The sequence below is a fragment of the Balaenoptera physalus genome (assembly GCF_965194825.1).
Source record: "Balaenoptera physalus genome assembly, chromosome: 2".
NCBI lineage: Eukaryota > Metazoa > Chordata > Mammalia > Artiodactyla > Balaenopteridae > Balaenoptera > Balaenoptera physalus.
The window spans coordinates 13,588,196-13,600,699 of record NC_138883.1 but is presented as its reverse complement, the minus strand read 5'-3'; the positions used below and the strand labels follow the sequence as shown (position 1 = coordinate 13,600,699).

At 45.0% G+C, this 12,504-nt stretch overlaps 1 protein-coding gene across 7 annotated transcripts in view; it reads right to left on the bottom strand.

The window, feature by feature from the left end:
- The window catches only part of TTC7B (tetratricopeptide repeat domain 7B), a 240,025-nt gene that overhangs the window by 187,493 nt on the left and 40,028 nt on the right, over positions 1–12,504 (bottom strand). The window lies entirely within an intron of this gene.

The window sequence follows — 12,504 nt, the reverse complement described above, 5'->3', positions numbered from 1 at the left end:
TGATATACGGTTGTTCAGATAATCTTTGCTCTTAAGTGAGCTTTGGTAGTTTACATCTTTTAAGTAGTTTGTCCATTTCTTCTGAGTTGTCAAATGTATTGGTATAGTGTTGTTTATAATGCTCCCTGATCCTTTTAGTATCTGTAGAATCTCCAATGGTGACATCTCTCTCATTCCTGATGTTGGCAATTTGTGTCCTCTATTTTTATCCTGAACAGTCTAACAGTTTATCAGTTTTGTTGAAATTCTCATTAAGATCTTTTGATTTCATTGATTTTGGTTTCACTGATTTTTCTCTATTATTTTCCTGTTTTCTACTTCATTTCTGTTCTGATCTTTATTATTTCCTTTCCTCTGCATACACTGGACTTAATTTACTCTTCCCTTTCCAGTTTCTTAGGGTGGAAGCCAAAGTATACATCTGAGACCTTTTTCCTTTTCTACTATATGCACTTTGTATGATAAATTTCTCACCAAGTACTGCTTCAGCAGTATCATACAAATTTTGATATGTTGTGTTTTTATTTTCATTCAGGTCACAATACTTTCCAACTTAACTTTTGATTTCTTCTTTAAAAATGTGTTATTTAGTTTCCAAACACTCAGGGATTGTCCAAAGATCTTTCTGTTATTGATTTCTAAGTTAATTCCATTATGGTCTATGTAGTAAAGGACTAAACAGGCTTGAGATGTTCAAACTCTGCACATTCCAAAGAAAGGACTGGCCTTTGACCAGCTGGGAGAAAAGCTCTAAGCCCTTGGAATATTCTACCTGATAAGAGTGTCTTTGTACATCTGGGGCCTCAGGCCACACCATTTAGTTATACTTAGAATGTGATTTACAGTGTAGGTCTTAGGCCACACTATACCACTTTGACCTCTAGGGAATCTAGAGACCGAATAATTAAGTTCCATGGCACTCTATGCCTTCTTGACTGAGCCCCAGTACAAACCGTGGACATGATGGCCTGAGCGAGCTTCCCTGGCTGGCAGTACACCATTAGTGCTGTCCCACATCATTGCTGGGAGAACTAAGTGCTGTCCATATCACCCCACTGCGAGAAGATGACTTAAATCTTGTGGTCTCTTCTGGACTCTGCCTTATGTGCCTTTTGGCTTTACTAATTTTAATCTGTAGCTTTTTGTTGTAATAAACTGTAACCATGAGTATAATAGCTTTTCTGAGTTCTGTGAGTCTTTCTAGTGAATCACTGACCTGAGGGTGGTCTTGGGGATCTCTGACAGAAGTCAGAGAACATATTTGAACCCTTCTAATTTTGTCAAAATTTGTTTCTGGCCCAGAATATGGTCAATCTTGGTAAGAATCTTGAAAAGAATGTGTATTCTGTTGTTGGGTGGAGTGACATATAAACGTCAACTAGGTAAAATTAGTAGATTGTGTTGTTGCAACGTTTCTGTATCCTTACTGATCATCTGGTGACTTGTTCTATCATTTATTGAAACAGGGTTTGGAAGTCTCTGAGGATTGTTGCCAGTGGTTGCTTTAAGGTTTAATTCATCACAGTCTACGTCAAATGATATTATACTAATTCACATACAGCATAACACCTTTACTATTACATACTTCCATTTCTCTCTTTCCAGTCCGTATTTTCTTATTATATACATTATACTTTTACATAGATTATAAACCCAATGCTACATGATTATTTTTATTGAAATGGTGGATTATCTTTTAAAGACATTTTAATAATGAGGAAAGACTGATATAGTCTCTAATATAGTTATGATTTCCAGTGCTCTTTGTTCCTTTGTGCAGATTCATATTTCCTTCTACCTAAAGGGATTCCTTTAATATTTATTATAGCGCAGTTAAGCTGATGATGAGGTCTTTCTTTCAGTTACTGTCTGTCTGAAAAAGGCTTTATTCGGCCTTCATGTTTGAGAATATTTTCATTTTCATTCACTTGACAGGTTGCTTCCCCTGCCCATGCCCCCCACCCTCCTAGTACTAAAGATGCTCCTCTATGTATTCTCACTTGCATGGTTTTTTACAACAAATCTGCTGTCACCTTATGTTTATTCGTCTGCATGTAATGTGTCTTTCTTTTGGCTATTTTAAAGATTTTCTCTTTATTACTGGTCATGAGCAATTTGGATTATGAAGTGCTTTGGTTTAGTTTTCTTCATGTTTCTTTTGCTTGGGCCTCACTGAGCTTTCTGGATCTGAGGATTTATAGTTTTCATAACATCTGAAAAACATTCAGCCATTATTTCTACAAAAGTTTTTTTTACCCTTCCCCTTCCTTAGGGGACTCCAATTACACACGTTAGGCCACGTGAAGTTATCCCACAACTCACTTATGCTCTTTCCACTTTTTAAAAAGTTTTCACTCTGTTTCATTCTAGGTGGTGTCTATTGCTACGTCTTCAAGTTCACTGATCTTTTCTTCAATGTCTAATCTGCCATTAATCACATCCAGTGTACTTTTCATCTTAGACATTGTAGTTTTCATCTCTAGAAATTAGATTCAGTTCTATTTTTAACTTCCATGTCTCTACTGAACTTTTTGAACATGAAGAATAGATATAATAACTGTTTTAATGTCCCCCCAGTCCTAAGCGCTCAACATTCACTCCCTTTCCTTTAGAGCCAAAGTTGTTTATATGGTTGCAAAAGAAAATTATTAAGCATCCTTTCTCCAGTGTGAACTCTGTTTCAACCTCTTAAAATTTTCTCCGAAGGAGAATACAAGACAAACTGAACAAATTCACCATTTGGTAGAACAGCTCTGGAACTACTCAAAAGCAAGCACTTGATTGGGGCTTCTTAAATGTGCTTTAAGTGCTCATTTGTGCAAAATTAAAATCTCCAGAAAACAACAAAAAGAGATAAATTATTTCATAATCTGCCTTCTGCTTATATGAGAAGCAGCCAAATAATGTGCAAGTCGGTATCAGGGACTTCATATAAAGGAAACGAATTCTCCAGAGTATGTCAAAGGGCCAGGAAAAAATGGGTCTAGTCTTTGGCACTTGAGACTACTGCAGGCTGGACTCTGACCACTGAAGCTCATGGAGATGACCAAGGCCCCCAGGGATCTGACAAGCCCACTGAGTCAAAGAAAAGGCAAATCCAGTTCAACACAGTTTTACTATCATCTGTACTGCGCATTCTGAAATATCTGAAATCCACTTATCTAGGGCTGCAATCCAGGGCCGTGCATAGTTGGTAAGAATATTCAAAGCAGCTACACAACTTAATCCTCCACCATGAGGAGAGACTGGTGTTTTCTGTGGATTCCTGTTCTGATTAGGTAGATATGTGGACACCTAAGGTCTTGGCTGGCAAATGGGTCTTTGGCAAGGAGTCCATTCTCGGGTAGGAGGCCCTTAATGGTAAATACTGCTCCTTTCCTTCTCCCAAATGCTGTGACGTTCATTCCATGTGCCACCATGCACACCTCAGAGCAACAGTGGAGTCTTGATTTACCACAGTGAATTTGTGGCTATGAAGCTCAGTTCCAGAATATGCAGTCCTCTGTCAAAAGCTGCTTACAGGACCTCTGGACTAGACTGTCAATTTTCAAGTGTCTGGGATCAGATCGACACTATCTGAGAAGCAGAGTTCTGAGGTCACAGTCCAAATTGGCCCCCATTAAAATGTCAGATAATGCCTTGCCAGTTTGGAAAGCTATCATCAATAATGTTTTCGGTTACTTTCTTTCTTCCAGAGAAATGCATGACAAAAATAAAAAACAGACTTGAAAAATAGCTGGTGTGGGAGCAATGCCTAATAAACATCTCAATAAGATCTGCATCTCCAAAATCAAAGCCGTGTACAGAAGAGTAGACATTAAGTGCTCCATGACCAATCATCAAGGCCAACTATAAAGCACGGGTGGAAAAAGGGCTGACTACAGGCTGTGATTTAAAGAATGCTGAGTAGCCAATGGACCCAAAATCTATCTCCCTTCCTATGGGAAATTCCCACAGATGGACTCACTTCTGATTCTGAAAGGTCCTTTCTATGAAGGGCAACATATTTTAACTAAACTAATGATAATAAAGTCATTTAGGTCATACTTGACTGCTTTGAAGCTCTTCCATGTGCGTTAGCCTGTTCGGGCCTGTTTAATGGGTACTATCCTCCTCCCAAACTTGTGGGAAAAGAAACAGGAGGTCTGCACAGGGGCCAGAACTGAGATTACAAGGGAGCCCCTGAGCTGGGACAAGTGCATCCTGCCCCAGGTGATGGATGGTCTAAGAGTCTGAGGCAGGGTGGGCTGCGGGAAGCAAAGGTGCTGTGCAGCCGTCAGGGACCAGTGGGACATCACGGTTGGGAGGGGACACCAGTCAGTGAGGGGCAGCTGAGGACCCTGGACACTTAAAAGCTCAAATGAGTTCAGCCCCCGAATCGCTCGGTTTAGGTGCATCTTACAGATGCAACATAATACGGCAACCCGGACTCTCCGTCCCTTGTTTCCTTCCACACCAAGGTTTCGTCACCTCTGAAAGGGAGCTCCATTTTCTTTCCTCAAGGACTGGAGCTTTGGCTGAGGAAGTGGAGAGCTACACATCTCACTGCCAAAAAAATAAATCAATCCAGTGATCACTGAGGGGTTAACATCCCCACATTCTTTCAGGATTGTCTAAACTTGAGATTCCTCAGCTAGGAGCCTGATCTGGGCGCGTAAGGCTGCACAGTTTCCATAATAGTAAAGGTTTGTTTGTCAAGGCCCTACTCAGAACACAGTACTGTGCCTGGGGTTTGACATGCACCACTTAAAATCCCCACAGCCACTCTGGCGAGGAAGGTGTTAACAGCACCTTATAGATAAGATTGAACTTAGGGTCTCACAGCTAGTAAATGGTAAAGCCAAGTTTCGACCCCCGGTCTATCCAACTACAAAACTCCGCTCATAATATCCTGTCTCATGGAGCTGCTGACAGCATATTCGGTGTCTGATAAGAGCAGTGACCATAAAAATGAGTTTCAAATTGTAAAGGCATAGAAATTGGAGTCCAGAGCTTAGGGCAGTGGTTTCCTCTCCCACCAGGAGCTGCATCACCCTAGGCAAGTCCCGGGATCACCGGCCTCTGCTCCTCATCTGTGCCGTGAGGGCTGAACTACTGGGACACCATCTTGAGCTGAATGACTGTGCAGGACTACAAGCCAAAACAAATATTTTGATTTTTTTTAATCGCATTAAAATGAACAGGGAATTAATTTCTCATGAAGTTAAGCAACACAATAAAATATAATTATAGCAACTACGTACTAAAACATTAAGCATTGTTTCCTCATTTATCTTAACTGCATCTCTGAAGCCAGGCCCAGGCCAGGTACACTCTGATGTCTTGCTGTAACATGACCCACAGGGCAGTTTATAACTGGAAGTACCAGAAAAATGTCATTACAATACCATGTCTCTGTGGCAAGGACTTCAAAGGCAGTAAGACAGTTTCCAGGGATCTCAGTTTCCAAGGCTGAAAAGTAACTCGGGAAAAGAGATTCAAGAGTCTCAAAGCAAGGTCTTGGTACAGGCAGCCCCAGATTGCTGGTCCTGTGTTCTCACCTCTGGAACAGCTGGGCTCCCACAGGTGTCAGATGTACTCAACTCAGTGCAAGACAAGCCCCAACACAGGGTGTAGAGAGGGGACGCTAATGGAAACCACCCAAAGCGGGGGGTGGGTGGCCTAGACCTCCTGTGAACTCCCCGTCAATCCAGAGCTTCTCTACTTTTAGTGGTCTCTGGGCTGGGAGGCACAGGTGGCCCCTTCTGGATGCTTTCAGAAATTGCTGTCTTCCTTCCAGAGTCAGCATATTCTTCTTAGGAGGTGTGCACGTATACATACATGCACGCGTGCACACACACACACACACACACACACACACACACACACACTGCTTATAAAAAGAGACGCCAGGCCTTGAATCAGACATTCACCTGCTACAGCAGACGATCTTTCAGTGTCCCTTCCAGCTCTATAATTCTGTGAGCAAATGAGATGCTAATTCAACCTGAAATGCTCACTAAATAAGAGTTTATAATTTGAATTAATGCTCTTAAAGTCTCTACTTAGTAACCATATAATAGTAATAACAACATGCAACAAGTGCTAGCTACATGCCAGACACCGTTCTGAGAGTTTAAAATAATTTTTCTAACCTTCACAGGAACGAGGGAGAATTTACTATCATCCTCATTTCAGAGATGAGGGAACTGGGGCTCTGAGCTGTTAAGTAAATCACCCGAGACTACACAACTAGTAAGTGGCAGACCCTCTGCTGTCCGAGTTCTTGCTCTCAGCCTCTCACATTTCGGACTTATCTGTCTTTTAACATGTAAAGCGGTACTGCATAGTGGCTAAGAGTGTGGGCTTTGGAGCCAGACTCCCTGCTTCCTAATCCACAGCTGACTTTATATGTAAAATGTTATGTGCTTAAAACAGTACCTGGCACATAGTAAGCACTCAAAACCCAGCCACTATCAGGATTATTCTCTATATCACTATTCTCGTTACATAACAGTAGGCTGGAAGGTCTCCAGGAGGAAGCATTTATTCATTTGCTAAATTATTTTTATATATTTTTTAAATACCAGCTTTATTGACATATTATTCGTATACCATAAAATTCATGTTTAAAGTGTACAACTCAGTGGTTTTAGTATATTCACACAGTTGTGGAACCATCCCACTAGCTAATTCTGGAACATTTTCATCACCCCAAAAAGAAATACCTTACCCATTAGCCCTTGCTCCCCATCCCCCCTCCTCCCTGACCCTAGAAACCACTAACCCACTTTCTGTCTCTTTGGATTTGCCAATTCCAGATATTTCATATAAATGGAATCCTACAATATGTGACCTTTTGCGTCTGACTTCTTTGTCTTAGCATATTTTCAAGGTACATACTATTGTAGCATATATCAGTGCTTCATTCCTTTTTTTTAAATTGAGGGGAAATTCACATAACATAAAATTAACCATTTTAAAGTGAACAATTCAGCAACATTTACTACGTTCACAATGTTGTACAACCTCCATCTCTGTCTAGTTCCAAATATTCCATTCTTTTTTATGGCTGAATAATACTCCATTGTATGGGTATAACACTTTTTACTTATCCATTCATCAGCTGATGAACATTTGGGTTGTTTACACTTTTTGGATATTTTGAATCATGTTGCTATGAATATTCAGGCACTGGTTTCTGTATGGACAAATGCTTTCAATTCTCTTGGATACATACCTAGAATAGAATTGGTAGGTCAGGTGGTAATCCTATGTTTTGTTATAATATTTGTAATCTTTGTGCTAAAAATGACACCTATTACTACTACCAATCTGCTGGGTAAAATATTAAGAAGTGAAAATACATGGACATGGAAAATACATGAAAATACAGGAGTAGACAGACTTGGATTCAAACCCTTGCTCCTCCATTTTCTAGCTCTGTGACTTTGAGCAACTTCCTCAATATCTCGGGGCCTCTGTTCCCTCATCAAGCAAATGAAAATAACAGCACTTGCTCTAATCGAGTATTATGAGGTTTAGTCCAGTGCCTGGCTACAAGTAAAGTAAGTATTTGATAAATAACAACTACTGTTATCAATAAGCACCTTTCCTGGGGAGAACCGCAATCTTCCTCAATTTTCTGAGGAGTATCTATAAAATACGGAAAAGCGTCGAGAAGACAGTAACAATCATCTATGTCCCCATCCCTCAGAATCAAGCATAGTTAACATTTTAGCACAGACCCTCAACCTTGCTAATACATGATACCATGTAAACTTTGGTCTTGGTTCTAGTTTCTTTCCTAAGAAGAGTGGATTCATCACCCTTAGGGGATCCCTACAGCACCAAGCGTAGCCCTGACTTCAGCAAGGAATGAGAGCGGCCAGTGAACAGATGTGCCTTCCCTTTCTCCATTCCACAAATTCTCACTAAGCACCACGGCTGGGCTTCACAGCGCAGGACACGGTCTTCTCCCTTGAGAAGGCCCACCTCTAGTGGAATGGAGGAGAAAGACATTTCCAAAACAGAGTAAAGAGTACGGTGACTGAGACAGACATGGTATCACAGAAGAACTAAGAACAAGCACCTCAGTGGACCTTCACGTAAGGCCCCAAACTTTCTTTGGGCTCTGTCTCTGCTTGTTTCCCAAAAAAGAACCAATGAGGAGACTATCAACACAACCAACGTGAAACATGAACATGGGTCAGCAGCAATAAAAGGGCTCTTACTCTCCTTACACTATCTAAATATAAACAGGAGGCTCTGACTAGCAACCTGAGATGAGTGGCTACATGCAACGCAGCATCTAGCTTCCCACCATCCGCAGAACCGTTAAATCTAGATGGGAAGAGGCCTGAGAGAGTGCCGCGCCCGAGATAAACAGCTCCAGAAGGCTTACACAGCAGATCCCCAGCAGGCCACGGCCTCACAGCTCCTCGCCTTCTCACACCCGTACTCCCACATTTTCTGGGTTTTGCACATGGGCAAAAGCACTCGGCAAGGACCCCCCCCGGGCCCCACCTCTGCCACCCCATACCCTCCGCTCATGGATAGTTGTCTATCAAACTACTTCTTTTCACTGCCCCTGAAGCGATCTCAAAAAAAAAATAAAAAGCAGCTTCTAAAGGGAAAAAACTGGATCCCCCTATCTTCTCTCCTCTCCTTACCGTGGAGATAAGGAAATTCAGGCCCAGAGAGGGTTCATACTTTGCCCAAGGTCACACAGTGGGTACTGGCAGAGACAACCCTGAGCCCCGCTGCAATGAGCTCACTACCAGGGCAGGTCCACAGTAGCTGGGGCCCAGCCTCCAAAAGACTGTAGAATTTTCCTGCCAGGGAGGAAGCATCCTGCGTGTTACTAGTGTGTCGTTCGGCTCCAGGATACCTAGGAGGTCATGGTCATCAGCAAATATCCAATTCATAAAGGTCAGGATTAGGTTCTGTCACTTTAAGACCTGATATTAATCTACCAAGAAGTACTCTAGGAAAATCCTCTTTGGATTCTTCTACAGTCCTTACGACCTGGGACTTTTCAGTCCATGAAAAAAAGAGGTATATTAACTCCTGCTAAACCTCCACTACCAGAATTCATACTTGTAATTCCTTTCTCTTTTCAAGTCATCCATGCACTGACTTTAATGTACTGAACGCAGTCAGCCCCTGTGGGAGTCTCTGTAAATGCCGTGACTACAGGCAGCAGCAGAGGTTCGGCTCCCGGTCTAGGAAGAACGGGCGAGGCCTATCTATCTGTAATTGCCTATCCAAGGCACAGCTTTCGAGAAATGACCCAGGAGTCCCTTAGGAGGCTCACTGATCCAAGGTTAATAAAGACGGCTGGCAAGTTCACACTCCTTCCCGGCTCCCTGACCTCGAGGAGAATCTCAGAATGATCCAAATTTCAGGGCCGAGGCTGCTGGGTCGGCTCTGCGCATGCTCGAACTCCCGGGCGAGGACGCGGCTCCCGCGCCCCCTGGCGGCGGCGGCCGGCACTGCGGGAAGACCTTGATGGGTGCCCGCCGCGTGGAGGAGGGTCCTCCCCACCCCACTTTGGTGTGGCCCACGACGGAGCTTTTGGCACGTGACCCGCTCAGAGGCTTAATGTGGAATTCCGGTTTTTGAACGTGGCCAGGGTACCAAAGAATCCTACTGTTTAAATAAGAAGCCCCAGTGTTATCGATGCTGTTCAGGGAGAAGGATGTTTTTTCCAAGACCTCCTGCAAGGTCCAACCAGCTCTGGGAGCCACTCAACGCAAACCAAGGCACCTCACAGCACACCAGGGTAGACTCAGCCTCTCTCGGTGCGGCGTCGGCAACCTCTGCACCCGGGAGCGCCTGCACAAATGATACACCGGCCCCAGTCCACAAAGCAAGCGTCTGACAGCAAAGGAGAAAATGAACGGGGGTCTGAAACAGAGGGTCCACCCTTTACTCCTCCTCTTAACTGGGGGTGGTACCTGTGGGAGGATTAAGGGCGTTAGGGGGCAAGTGCTTAAAGAGTGTTCGGAAGGTTTTTCTTTTTTAATGCTGTAATTACTATTAATAATTTACTACTATTATTCCAGAACCTGGCCCATAGTAGGAGCTTAACAAACCTGAGTTCCTCTCCCTGTCTTGCGAGGCTGCGGTGTGTCCCTGCAGGGCAGACACAGGTCTCTGCCTCACGGGTAAAGGGACTGGGCAGGGAGGCCCAGCCAGGGCCCAGCACAGCTTCGTGCTCTGCTGCACCAGTCCCAAGGTGACTGGGGGAGAGCGCAGAGCTGGCTCTGACACCCTCCCTCTCCCCAGAACAGTCTGTGCTCTGCTCCCGCCCCCAGAGAGCTCTGAGCTTTCCAAATATGGATGCTTTTTTCATTCCCAAAGCATCAGGAACATTTGGGGGAAGAAAATGAACACCAGACATGGTTTGGAAATGATGGAAGCCAAGTGATGGGTGGTGGCGGAACGAGCACTGTGCTAGGACTCAGAAGTCCTGGTTTTAAAATATTAAACGGGAGCCTGGACTGCTCCCATTTTATAACCTGGCCCGCTTTGTATATGGGTCTAGGCCTCAAGGACCTAGAAAGAAGGCCCCAAGTCCAAAGAGTGAAAAATACGGCCACTAGCACACAATGCAGGGGAGAAAACTGCATTAAGGAGGCCCAAAGAGTCCCTGGATTTCAAAGAACTGAGCCATGAGAGATGGGCTCGTCAGAGCCAAACAGCCTGAAAGACAGTCCACAAATTGGGATGATCCACCTGAAGGTGAGTGTGGGTAGAAGAATTAGAGACAAGATTGTTTTATATCGGGCCCAAACCAAAATCTGTTTTCATCTAAAATGGAGAGCATTTCAGAATACACTAAAAACCCTGCACTTTTGCTTAAGCAACTTGTGTTACTCGGGTAGAGTTTATCTTCGATAGTGTAGCCCTGGACGCCAGGGGAGAATGTTTAAAGAACCACCCCATCACAAGCACCCCTGTGTGGCAGGCACTGTCCCAGGTGCCAACGCCGGGATCCGCAGCCGGCAGCTTAGATGCGGTGCAGCCTCAGAGCCCCCCCCCCCCCTCCCGGAGCAGGCACTCACGTATCTGCTGATTTAATGAATTAATCAATCATACAGTCTAGCCCGAGAGAGGCAGGTGACAGGTGTGAAATAATTAAAAACGGAATGCCCAACTGGATGGTACTGACTATAAATAGAGGTAGAATCAGAGGAAGGAGAGGTTGAAGTGGACGATGGAGCTGGAGAGGTCATCACAGAGGTGTCACCGAGGGTGGGCTCCTCACAGGAGAAATGAGAGACTCCCAGCTGGAGGGAGAAGACAAGCGCAGGGGGGAACAGGCCCGCCAGGGGTGAGGCAGGCGGGCGGGCAGCCGGCAGGCGGCCTGGAGCAGAGCGTGGGTGGGACAGAGCAGGATGTGGGCCCAGCCTGGCCAGACCAGGACAGAGCCTCCAGAATGGGGAAGATGCACGCCCGTGCCTAGACTTTTCATGGTCAGCAGAACGCATCAGGAACCCGAGCTTCAACAATAGGGGAAAAGGTAACAATGGGGGAGCGGGCGTCTGCTCCTGACGACCTCAGTGTGGATTTTTCTCTGGTACATTAAAACCTCAGACTGCTTACTGCCTTCACCACATTTTAACTTCGACCTACTTAAGAATATAAAATCGCCACAAATGTGCAAATGCTCACATGTTCTAGGTCCCGTAACCCCCAGGGGAAAGCTCTCTGTCACCTGCGTCCCTCCTCCCTTTGTGGGCCCAGAGCCCTGGCAGGCGCTCCGCCTACAGGTAGAGCTCCCCTGTTATGTGCTGGGCCTCTTGCCTTCCTCACTCTCTGTGGTCCCCTGAACGAGATGCAGCCACTCCTGGGTTGCAACCAAATCTACACACAGTCAATTCCCGAATCTTGACCAAGGAACCAAGAGCCTAGAGACCCTTGTGCTGAGCAGCAGCCCCAGAATTAGAATGGTTCCCTGGACAGCACCCCCTTGTGGTCGCAGAGGTGTCATCACGCTCAACTCCAACGCAGTATCTTCGCCCCACCCTCCTAGGAAAACTGGCTCCTCCCCCTGTAATCCTTACCTGGTTCAACAACAGCATTGCCTGCCCAGTGAGCTAAGCTAAAAATCTCACAGTCATCTTGGTTCCTTCCTCAACCACATCAACACACATACCATCTCCACGGCCTACTGCAATCCAGGCTTTTGCAGTTATCTGTCAGGATCCAGCTAGGACAAAGGAATCACTCTAGTTCTTTCAGATAAAGGAGAGTCAGTGTATGGGACTGTCTACATAAGGGATGAAACAGATGAGAAGCCAAACAGGATGGTATGGCATCCCAGGATTCTGCAAGAGCAGAAGGTCATGAACACCCCGGGGCTGGAAAGGATAGAGGGAGGAGGTGGAGTTACAAGAGCTGAGGAGCTGGGGCTGTTGGCTGGGAGACGGAACCCAGCAGAAGCTCCCTGGTGGGAGCCGAAGCCACAGAGGGAGAGTCTGTCTGGCTACAGCTGGAACAACCGGAGAGATGCAGCCG